Source organism: Pan paniscus, chromosome 5, assembly GCF_029289425.2.
Source record: "Pan paniscus chromosome 5, NHGRI_mPanPan1-v2.0_pri, whole genome shotgun sequence".
In the NCBI taxonomy this organism is placed as follows: Eukaryota; Metazoa; Chordata; class Mammalia; order Primates; family Hominidae; genus Pan; species Pan paniscus.
In genome coordinates this window covers 42,539,522-42,551,700 of record NC_073254.2, presented here as the reverse complement: position 1 = coordinate 42,551,700, position 12,179 = coordinate 42,539,522, and the positions used below count along the sequence as shown (strand labels likewise).

The window sequence follows — 12,179 nt, the reverse complement described above, 5'->3', positions numbered from 1 at the left end:
GCGATTTTAGTTCACTGCAACCTTCGCCTCCTGGGTTCAAGCAATTCTCCTGCCTCAGCCTATGGAAAGTAGCTGGGATTACAGGCAAGTACCATCAAGCCTGGCTAATTTTTGTGTTTTTGGTAGAGACAGGGTTTCATCATGTTGGCCAGGCTCGTCTTGAACTCCTGACCTCAGGTGATCCACCTGCCTTGGCCTCCCAAAGTGCTGGGATTACAGGCGTGAGCCACTGCACCCAGCCTACAATTCTTGATTTCTGTTTTCTTTTTTTTAAATTCAACTTTTATTTTAGATTCGGGGGTACATTTGCAGGTTTGTTACCTGGGTATATTTTGTGATAGTGAGGTTTTGGGTATGATTGATCTTGTCACCCAGGTACTCAGCACAGTACCAACAGTTAGATTTTCAACTCTTGTCCCCCACCCTGCCTACCCACTCTAGTAGTCCCTAGTGTCTACTGTTGCCATCTTTATGTCCATGAGTACCCAATGGTTAGCTCCCACTTATAAGTGAGAACATATGGTATTTGGTTTTCTATTCCTGTGTTAATTCACTTAGGTTAATGGCCTGTAGCTGCATGTTGCTGCACATGACATGATTTTTTCTTTATTACTCCTAGTATTCTGTGGTATATATGTATACCACATATATCTTTATCTAATTCACTGTTGGTGGGCACCTAGGTTCATTCCATGTCTCTGCTACTGTGAATAGTGCTGTGATAAACACATGAGTTCATGTGCTTTTTTGGTAGGATTTGTTTTCCTTTGGATATATACCCAGTAATGGAATTGCTGAGTGGAACAGTTTTAAGTTGTTTGAGAAATCCCCAAACTGCTTTCCACAATGGCTGAACTAATTTACTTTCCCACCAACAGTGTATAAGTATTCGCTTTTCTCCACAGCCTTGCCAGCATCTGTTGTTTCTTGACTTTTTAATAATAGCCATTCCAACTGGTGTGAGATAATATCTCACTGTGGTTTTGATTTGCATTTCTCTGGTGATTAGTGATGATTAACATTTTTTCATGTTTGTTGGCTGCTTGTATGTCTTCTTTCAAGAGGTGTCTGTTCATTTCTTTTGCCCATTTTTAATGGGTGTTATTTGCTTTTTGCTTGTTCAATTGTTTAAGTTCCTTAGAGATTCTGGACATTATGCCTTTGTTGGATGTATAGTTTGCAAATATTTTCTCCAATCCTGTAGGTTGTCTGTTTACTCTGTTGGCAGTTTCTTTTGCTATGCAGAAGCTCTTTAGTTTAATTAGGTCCCAGTTGTCAATTTTTGTATTTGTTGCAATTGCTTTTGAGGACTTAGTCATAAATTATTTCCCAAGGCCCATGTTCAGAATGGTGTTTCCCAGGTTTTCTTCTTCGATTCTTGTAGTTTGAGGTCCTACATTTAAAACTTGCATCCATCTTTAGTTAATCTTTGTGGTGACACATAAGGGTCCAGTTTCATCAGTTTCATTCTTCTGTATATGGCTAGCCAGCTATTCCAGCATGATTTATTAAATAGGAAGTCCTTTCTCCATTGCTTATTTTTGTCAATGATCAGATGGCTATATGTTTGTGACTTTATTTCTGAGTTCTCTATTCTGTTCCATTGGTCTATGTGTCTCTTTTTATACCAGTACCACGTTGTTTTGGTTACTGTAGCCTTATAGGATAGTTTGAAGTCAGGTAATGTGATGACTCTAACTTTGTTCTTTTTTCTTAGGATTGCTTTGGGCAGTGGGGCTTTTTTTTGGTTCCATATGCATTTTAGAATAGTTTTTCTACTTCTGTGAAAAATGATGTTCGTAGTTTGGTAGGAATAGCACTGAATCTGTAGATTGCTTTGTGTGATATGACCGTTTTAACAACATTGACTCTTCCAATCCATGAGCATGGAATGTTTTTCCATTTGTTTGTGTCATCTATTATTTCTTCAGCAGTGTTTTGTAGTTCTTCTAATAGAGATTTTTTTTTTTTTTTTTTGCACAGAGTCTCACTCTGTCGTCCAGGCTGGGGTGCAGTGGTGCGATCCCGGCTCACTGACTGCACCCGGCTCACTGCAAGCTCCGCCTCCTGGGTTCACGTCATTCTCCTGCCTCACCCTCCAGAGTAACTGGGACTACAGGCGCCTGCCACCACGCCCGGCTAATTTTTTTGTATTTTTAGTGGAGGCAGGGTTTCACCGTGTTAGCCAGGATGATCTCAATCTCAATCTCCTAACCTCGTGATCCGCCCACCTCGGCCTCCCAAAGTGCTGGGATTACAGGCGTGAGCCACTGCGACCGGCCTAATAGAGGTCTTTCACCTCCTTCATTAGATGTCTTCCTGGGTAATTTTGTGTGTGTGTAGCTATTGTACATGGGATTGCCTTCTTGATTTGGCTTCAGTTTGAACATTATTTCTGTATAGAAATGCTACTAATTTTTGCATGTAAATGGATCCTGAAACTTTAAGTCGTTTATCAGTTCCAGGAGACTTTTGGCAAAGTCTTCAGGGTTTCTAGGGATAGAATTACATCCTCAGTGAACAGAGATAGTTGCACTTCTTTTTCTATTTGGATGTGTTTTACTTCTTTCTCTCGCCTGATTGCTCTGGCTAGGACTTCCATAAATCTTGATTTCCGAATAGAATTTGCAAACAATTCTTATTCTACTTCTGTACAATATGGAGCAATAATGACCAAAATGTTAAAGCAGTTCCATTTCTCCCTATCTTTTTGTAAAACCTCACTCAGAAGGTGATTAATAAAACACTATCACCATGAAAATATTATTATTATAAGACTTAAGTGTTTTATCCTACTAGAATATGCACTTATAAATAACTTGCATGAATTTAAAGAGAACAGACTTCATAAGTTAAAAATGACACTAAACTTTGGGAAAGTAATAATTCCAAAGAAGTCAGAAATAAAATTAAAAACTAAAAGCAATAAATAAAAGGATGAAATTTCACGTAAATCAAGACAAACACATTTACTTCAATTATATACTACATAATAGTATTAATAGAAATATGATTGGCAGTGAATCCCATACCAGCTAAGACATATGGATAATAAAACATGTAGATTATTGGCTTTAGTTTGAGGATTTATATTTTAAGAGATACATTATAAAACTAAAACGCCTACACAAAATAATGACTAGAGAATTGAAAAATCAGAACATCATGCCTCTTGAAGAATTATTGAAGGCATTGATTTTTTCAATGCTGGGTAGAAAATGCTTTGTCAAATCATGAAGCAGTAGCTTTCTTCAGGTATTTAAAGGGAAATCATGTGCATAGCTTAGTTTGTTTCATAAAGGTTAGAAATTCTACTAATGCATAAAAATTAAAAAGTAGATCTGAGCATGATATAAGGACACACACACACACACACACACACACACACACAAATAGATGTTATACCATGATGAAATAGCTGACCATTTCTGGCAATGAGGGAAAATAGAATTCTATATAAAATAGAGATTGAATTAAACAATCTACCTAATGTCTTTCCTTTTTAAATTCTGTTTTAGGAATTTCCTTTTGTGAAATAACATTTGTGATAACAATTTCTGTTAATGACCAAAGAAACAAAAGCAGCAGAGAAAATGATAGATATAACTAAACCTTTGGAATAATGTCATGTAAAAGAAATTGAGTTGATTCCAAGGAAAGAACTGGATGGAAGCTATTCTGATTTAGCATACAGAAGTCAACGCTAGTAAACATGAAATGGCTTGAATGGGTAAATATCTGTGGAGATGATTTTCAAATATGAGAAGTAGTCCAAGGGAAGTTGGACTACGTGACTTATAAGATCCCTTTCAAGATCCCTTTCCATCCAAAAAGTGTATGGCTCTGTCAACTACAATATAGGAGAAATTTGGTTAGATTTTAAAAAAACTTCCTGAAGATAAAAAATGGGGTATAATGGAATATTTAAATAAAGGATACAATGAAGCAATCAACTGTATCAGTTTCCTAGGGCTTTCATAACCAATTGCCATATGCTTGACGGCTTAAAACAATAGAAAGTTATTATCTCACAGTTCTGGAAGCCAGAAGTCTGAAATCAAGGTACTAGCAAGGCCATGTTCTCTCTGGAGGGTGGTGGGTGGGTGGGCAGACGAGGTGTGGTGGTGGTGATGAACTTGTTTCTGCTTTTTTTGGTTTCTAGTGACTATGGGCATGCCCTGCTCGTCCCTGTCTTGTGGCCACATCACTCTCAGCTCTGGCTTCATTTTCATCTCTTTCTTTTCTGTGTGAGCCTCAGTCAAATCCCTCTTTACCTGTCTCTTACAGGGATTCATGATGGCATTTAGAATTCACTCAGATAATCTAGAATAAATCCCTCCTCCCAAGATTCTTAATCACATCTTTCTCCATATAAGGTAACATTTGCAGATTCCAGTGATTATCACGTAGACATATCTTTTGGGAAGGGCCATCATTCATGGTACTGCATCATCTGTATCACTTAGGGCTATATAGTCCATCATCTTCCAAAGAAAAGAGCATAAAATTTACTTTTGAAGGATCAGATTTTTTAAATTTTAGATTCTTAAGGAAATTAGCAGGAATCCAACTTTATTCCTACTTGTAGTATAATTACTATCATGAGAATTTGTAAACTGTATACATTTTCCTGTTTAAAACAACAAACACATAGATTATATCATTTTTCAGTACATACACTGAGTTGACCACAGGGCAAAAATTGGTGAAAAAATAAAATCTTTTTTGCAGATACAAGAGATCGATATAGTTTTTAAAAGGTGCATAAGTATTAGCACCATATGGATAGTGGAATTATTAGGAAGATAATACCGTCTGTCTCTCTGTGTATAATTTAAATATAGACACAGAATACACTGTCATATTTATCGTATTTTACTTTTCTAAATTATTTACATTAAGAGTAACAATCATATTCCCATAAATATGTCACAGGTTTTTTCTTTAAACATCATTTCCAGTACCAAAATGTGTCCCACATTATGCTCCAACAAAAAGACACAGATCATCAGACTGATAAAAAAGCAAGGCCCACTATATGCTGTCTATAAGAAAGGTGCTTTAAATATAAGGACATTCGCCGGGCATGGTGGCTCACGCCTGTAATCCCAGCACTTTGGGAGGCTGAGGTGGGTGGATCACTTGAGGTCTGGAGTTTGAGACCAGCCTGGCCAACATGGGGAAACTCCGTCTCTACTAAAAATATGAAAATTAGCAGGACACGGTAGCAGCACACCTGTAATCCCAGCTACTTGGAAGGCTGAGGCACTAGAATCGCTTGAACCCGGGAGGCGGAGGTTGCAGTGAGCCATGAAACGTGCTACTGCACTCCAGCCTGGGTGACAGAGGGAGACTCTGTTTCAAAAAATATATAAAATAAAATAAAATAAAATACATATATGTGTGTGTATGTGTATATATATGTATATATAATGACACACATAAGTAAATAGTAAAAGGTTGGAAAAGGTAGCCACAATAATATTAATCAAAAGAATTGGCTATATTATTATATATAGTCAGCGCAGGCGCCCGCGACCCGCGGGGCGGAGGTGCTGGCCCAGCCAGAGCAGTCCAACCTCGCCGCGGAGACCGTGCGGGAGCCGGGCCGCCCACACGTGGGCCAGCCTCCAGTGTTGCAGGAGACGCTTTGAAGTTACAGTGAAAGGGATTTTTTTCTTCCTGAAAAGGGAAGAAGGCTCTATTAAGAGGCTCTATTCAATAAGAACGGAAAGCCACCTAAATATCGTTTTGAAAACACAGCCTATGGTATTAGTTGGATTCCTGAAAGACGACAAAGCCTTCCTAGAGACGACAAGGCTTTTTCGTACGCGAGGCATTGGTGGTTCAGTGGTAGAATTCTCGCCTGCCACGCGGGAGGCCCGGGTTCGATTCCCGGCCAATGCAGCGATGATGTTTTATTCTTGAAAACTACGTATTCTATTTCAGAAGGTGGGTATTTTGCCTATGCCTTTTTTGCCTTACTCTTACATTTTGACTACATGATAAAGCAGGCAGGCCAGCGACATGCTGTTTTCTTACAGAAACATCGAGGTTTTTTTTTGCTTTCAGAATGTTTGATACCAATACACGCTGAACTCATCCTCATGTTTGCAGCATAAATAGAACTAGTGGCCCTTGGTGGGGTGTGGAAATCAGATTTATTTAACCATACCAAAAAACCAAAATCCCCACCAAGTTTTGAGGAAAACATCATAAAGAATTCACTGCAAGTACCTACTACCGTGTAGAGCAGAGTGGCGCAGCGGAAGCGTGCTGGGCCCATAACCCAGAGGTCGATGGATCGAAACCATCCTCTGCTATTTCGTTTTTCTAAAAAGATACTTACGACTTCCTCTCACCAACCTTCCTTCCCTTGCTAGCTCAATCAAAGGAAAAGTGACAGCAAATGGAAGCATTCACATGCCTTCGAGGAGAAAATCAGGAAGCAGCTTTCAGTTAAGAAATTAGAGGTACCCCATCTTACAGAGCAGGAATTGATACTAAGTCCATGAGCTGAAATATCTCCACCTCAGCATACTACCAGTTTGTAAACTATAATTTAGTTTAGAGTTCCAAGTTTACAGGTAGCTAATTTTTAGAGATTCAGTTAAAGAGAACTGGAAGTATTTATTTTATTTTTATTATTTTATTTTATATTTTATTTGAGACGGGGCCTCACTCTGTCACTCAGGCTGGAGTGCAAGTGGTGCGATCATAGCTCACTGCAACTTCGAACTTGTGGGCTTAAGCAGCCTTCTGAGTAGCTGGAGCTACCGGTGCTACCCACCTAGCCCAGCTGAATTTTTTTCTTTTTTTTTTTTTTTTGGAGAGATGGGGGGTGGGAGGAAGGTGTCTCACTTTTTTTGCCCAGTCTGGTCTCAAACTCCTGCGCTCAGATGATTATCCTGCCCTGGCCTCCCAAAGTATTGGGATTATAGGCGTGAACCCTCTCGCCAGACCGTGAAGTTATTTTGAATAACAACTCTTCCAAAAAATGTCTTGCTCCTAGTCTGTTTTCTTCCTTAGCACTTATTACTATGCAGCATATTGTGTCTTTATTGATTTAGTATTTTCTCTCTCATGGGAAGTAAATTTACAAGGACAGATTTTTGTGTTTTGGCATTGTGGTTGCCATCATACCTAGAACAAGTCCTGGCACATCTTAGACACTGGTGAGTTGGTAAATATTAGTTAATAGCCACAATTTCCAATTCACCAAACCGAAACATCAGTATTCCTCATTACTCACCATCTTATTTCACCTTTTAAAAAAGTATAGAACAGTTCAAAAGTGACCACATGGATTTGATCTATTATTTAACATCATGACATGTAAACTACAAATCTCTTTTATATTTAGAGAAAAGAGGAAAACACTCATGAAATTTAAGTATTCTTCAACTCCATCCCCAGACCTGTTATCGACTTTCTCAGGTCAAGTCTATTATGACTTTGATGTTCATCTGTCCCATTTCATTTTCACTCTTGCTTATATATAGGCCCATGGCAATACAATTTTTTTTCTGAGACGGTCTTGCTCTGTCGCCCAGGCTGGAGTGCCATGGCACCATCTCAGCTCACTGCAACCTCCACTTCCTGGGTTCAAGCAATTCTCCTGCCTCAGCCTCCTAAGTAGATGGGATTACAGGTGAGCACCACCACTCCCAGCTAATTTTTTTTATTCTTAGTAAGGACGGGGTTTCACCATGTTGGCCAGGGTGGTCTCAAACTCCAACACTGTTCTCAATAAGAAACTTTCTAATCACACAGATAATCAGAGGCACATGTGATTTATCTAAAAGAAAAAAAAAGCCAAGAAAAATGGAACTCTACTTTCTATTTTCTCCTGGATCCTATTTAAGAAATGAATTTTCAGTTTGTTCTTGGATATTGTGACGGCAGACAGAGCCTCCTTGCAAAGTAGTGAATTCAATTTACCTCCTAATCTTGTACAAGGCTGCCATTCTTCTTTCTGTATATAGTTTCCTATTAGCAAGCACGAAACTGAAAAGAGAGCAGCTATATAGAGATAGTCATTTTGTAAAGACAGACACTTTGGGGCCTGAGAGCACACTGTCACTGTATTGTGAAAGTTGTCAGAATCAAAATGTAATCACTAATGTTAAGAAAACTCTGACAAATAGAGCCCAGGAAGGCCATGAGGAGTGGGTTTTTATATTTGTATGTCTGATCATAAAAACTATCACAAAACATTGTAAAAACCACAACCTTGTATAAAGGCCCTTGCAAATTTACACAAAAATATTTTTATAAGGACATCCATCCAGTAACTGTCTGTCTAACCTTGAACTGGTGTTACCTTTGTTATTGATCTTGTCGATGAAAAGAGTCAAACCCTGTAAAATATTTGAAGAGATTTATTCTGAGCCAAATATGACCATGACCTGTAACACACCCCTCAGGAGGTCCTAAGAACATGTGCCCAAGGTGGTCGGGGCACAGCTTGGTTTTATACATTTTAGGGAGGCAGGAGACATCAATCAAATACATTTAAGAAATACATTGGTTTGGTCCAGAAAGGCAGGACGCCCAGGCGGGGCAGGAGTATTGGGTGGGGGGTCAGGGTGGGGTGCTTCCACACTACAGGTGAATTTAAACGTTTTCTGGTTGACAATTGGTTGAATTTGTCTAAAGACCTGGGATTGATAGAAAGGGAGTGTTCAGGTTAAGAACCTGAGACCAAGTTCTTTTGAAGTCTTAACAGTGGCTGCCCTTAGAGACAATAGATGATAACAAATGTTTCCTACTCAGATCTTAGTTAATCTCTTTAGGATTGGGAGGGTCTGGAAGAAAAAGATCTAGCTATGTTAATAGAGATTCTTTACAGACACAAATTTTCCCACACACAAAAAAACAACTTTGCAGGGCCATTTCAAAATATGGCAAAGAAACATGTTTTTTGGTGTAAAATATTTTGATTTTCTTCCTTGTCTCATAATGTTTTATGCCAGAGTCAGGTTGGAAAGTAAGTCATGATATATAGGGTTAAATAAAACCCATCTGATGAGAATTTATGATTTGTAGGGTATGACTCCCCAGACCCCTTAGATGGGAATTTGGGCAAGATAAAAATCAGAGTTTAGTCCTCAATCTTTATAGTCAAGGATAATTCTTTCTAAACAATTATGTAAATAATTGATTTTTTAACCTTGTCTTTTTTACCTTCTTATATACTCAACTTGTTTACTCTGGCATGCATATTCCCATTACAATGCTCTATTCCCCCAAAATATATTTTCTTTTAGAGAGCCTCCCTCTGTTATTTACGTTGGCAGTGTAGAACTACTTTTTCCATGATTGAAAGAAATCTTATCATATGTCACATTTGTTAGTGATAGCTTCATGTGATCCATATGGATGAGATCTATTTTCAGAAGCCAACTATTTCTTCTGGAAGAGACTTTGGAAATCACTTTTAGTTGAGGAAAAAGAGACCAGGAAGAACAGACAATCCAGTAAATTACATAAAATGAAGTGATGGCAGCCAGGGTGAGTAGTGGATAGAACTTAAACTTTCTAATTCCTCAAATTATTAATCCTCAGTTGCCCATTTTATTCTTTTGGATGCCAACTAAAGAGATTTTCAAACCTCAGAATTTCTTAGAGACACCTGGAGACTCCTTGTGTGGGAGACTATTTCTCTGGCCAAGAACTGGTCAGGTTTGGAGGAAAAGGGTACTGAGACTAGCTTTCCTCTCTCCACACCTCCTTTCCACATTCATCACTCGGAATCATTCAGCATTTTATCAACTCTTTATAACTTAAATTCTTTCTCTATTTAAATACAGGAGTAAGGAGAAAGGGGAGTTGGAGCGACCTAGGAAGGGTACTATAATGAAAACAGGAATGGACTTTCAGAATAGATAGTGGCCTATCTGGAGGAGGAGCCAATTTCTAGTCTTTTCTCAGTTCCAATTCTGTTGCTGTTAATCTTCCCAAGATAGATAAAAATTCCTAGGAAGAATTTTCATGATTAATTGACTTCCTTCTCCTGGAGAATCTGCATTTAGTCAAATAAAGGAGATTGAGAAAAAGCCCCTCTCTGTGCATTTGCTATTTCCCAAATAACTTTAGTGGGAAGTAATCAGCATAACAATGCGGCATACTTTGGGATGATATTTCCTGGACTCCTTCAGTATACGTTATAGAGGCAAGAGGCCAGGCACGGTGGCTCACACATGAAAATCCCAGCTTTCAGAGACCAAGGTGGGTGGATCACTTGAGTCCAGGAGTTCCAGACCAGCCTGGCCAACATGGTGAAACCGCTTCTATGAGAAGCACAAAAATTATCTGGGCATGGTGGTGCATACCTGTGGTCCCAGCTACTTGGGAGGCTGAGACATGAGGCTTAAGCTTGGGAGGTGGAGATTGCAGTGAGCCGGGATCATGCCACTGCATTCCAGCCTCAGCAACAGAGTGAAGGCAAAAAAAGGAAAAGAAAGAAAAACTCCTTGAATTACATTACACAGTAAAGGAAAGCTTCCCCTTCACCCTCTGAAGGTTTGCTGAAAATCACTGACTAAAGGCAGATGAATAGAAGAAAAAAAATTATTTGATCACAGTTGTACGTGACATGGGAGCCCTTCAAAATGAAGGCCTAAAGATACAGGGGAAATTGTCCATTTGTTTTTAAGGTTCTATAAAGTATGGACAGCCTTGTAGAAATGATTGGACATGAAGGGCAGGATCTAATGATAGTAAACAGAGTAGGGAAACCCAGCAAGGCCTGTCTGTCCAGATTCTTCTTGGTCTCTCTGAGCAGCATTCCTTCCTTCTGGGTATGGGGCAGGTCCCTCTCTGGAATAGGGGTCTTATGACCTACAGTCAAACAAGGTAGGGCAGACAATTTCTGACCATAAATGGCCAGTTTTCATACAAAAAGCCTTGGGGAATAGGGTGGGTGAGGGGAGCTAGAGTAATATTTGTAGGTTTTACGGCTGGCTTTGGGGAAAAAGGATTCTGGTTTTTATGACCTGCCTTGGGGAAGAGAGATTCTAGTTTCTGTGGCTAACCTTGAGGGAGAATGATAGATCAGAGACAGAAGGGCAGGAGGTCAGGGAAAAGCTTCTGCTTCTGAGGCTGCTGCTGAGGCCTTCATTTTGGGTTATAGTTTCTGAGCCCCAACAATATATCGAAACATCACACTCTCTGTCAAAAATGTATATAATTATGATTTGTCAATTAAGAATAATATTAATAATAAAAAATAGTGTTACAGCTCTTTTAGAATTTGTCTAGCAGGCCTTCTGGTTTTTGCTGGGAAGTCCCCACCCCCACAAAGAATAACATTAATAAAAAAATAAGAAAATGTAACATAAATAGAAAAGAACTGGCTTATTTACCCAGGTAACTACTCAATCCACAATGAACAACTCCAAACATCTTTCACCACTTTTACCTCATAGCTGTGAGAACTGAATTTTTTGTTTTTTCTTTTAGTTCACTGTATCTGTTTACTTAACTGGCAGAAAATAACTCTTGAATGCCTGATGTATGTGAGGCCTGATGCTTTATCCAGAGGGGCCAAGTGAGGAATGAATTATTTTCAGCTGAGAATTTAGAAAGTTGGGAAGGCCGGGGCATTTGATCTGGGCCCTGATGGCAGAAAGAGCAGCTTGGTGAAAAGCTTGTCATGGATACAGGAGTCTTTGTTAATGTCCAGAGATCTCAACTTCAAGGATGAAGGGCTTCATGAGATCTCTACTTTAGAGGTGAAGGACTTGATGAAGTCAACAGACATTTTTTTTTAATAGTCTGTACCATGATATAAATCTTTTATTAGCTCTCAGTATTGAAAATTTATAATATTTCACATTAAGCTGCATATACTCTTGAAAAATTGGAATTCACACTGTCCTTGTACTTGCATTGCTAGAAGGGAGAAATCAGTGAAATCAAATTGCACAGGTTTTGTCTTCAGTTCTCAAGTTACCACTGGTCCTGTTAGTTTCCATATTAGTTGGCATTTATCAATACGCTTGTGCTATGGTTGTTCTTACAGCAGAATTAAGAAAACAGTGAAATATATCTTGGTCAATTATCTCTATCAAAACTGGAAAAATGAAATATGCCAGAAGTCTGTGTGTTTCAAGAAAAATAGCAAATAGCACCTCTCTTTATAGAGATAAGGCATGATTTTTAATATCCAGCTGTTT

General features: G+C 38.8%; 3 non-coding genes across 3 annotated transcripts; all 3 read left to right on the top strand.

Annotated features, from left to right (window-relative positions):
- Positions 1-5,836: 5,836 nt before the first annotated feature.
- On the top strand, positions 5,837-5,907 carry TRNAG-GCC (transfer RNA glycine (anticodon GCC)). Its single transcript has one exon. It is a non-coding gene; the product is annotated as a tRNA-Gly (tRNA).
- Positions 5,908-6,251: 344 nt separating this feature from the next.
- On the top strand, positions 6,252-6,323 carry TRNAM-CAU (transfer RNA methionine (anticodon CAU)). The gene has a single exon. It is a non-coding gene; the product is annotated as a tRNA-Met (tRNA).
- A 4,908-nt stretch (positions 6,324-11,231) lies between these two features.
- LOC112440230 (U7 small nuclear RNA) lies at positions 11,232-11,294 on the top strand. The gene has a single exon (XR_003028406.1). It is a non-coding gene; the product is annotated as a U7 small nuclear RNA (small nuclear RNA).
- Positions 11,295-12,179: the final 885 nt, after the last annotated feature.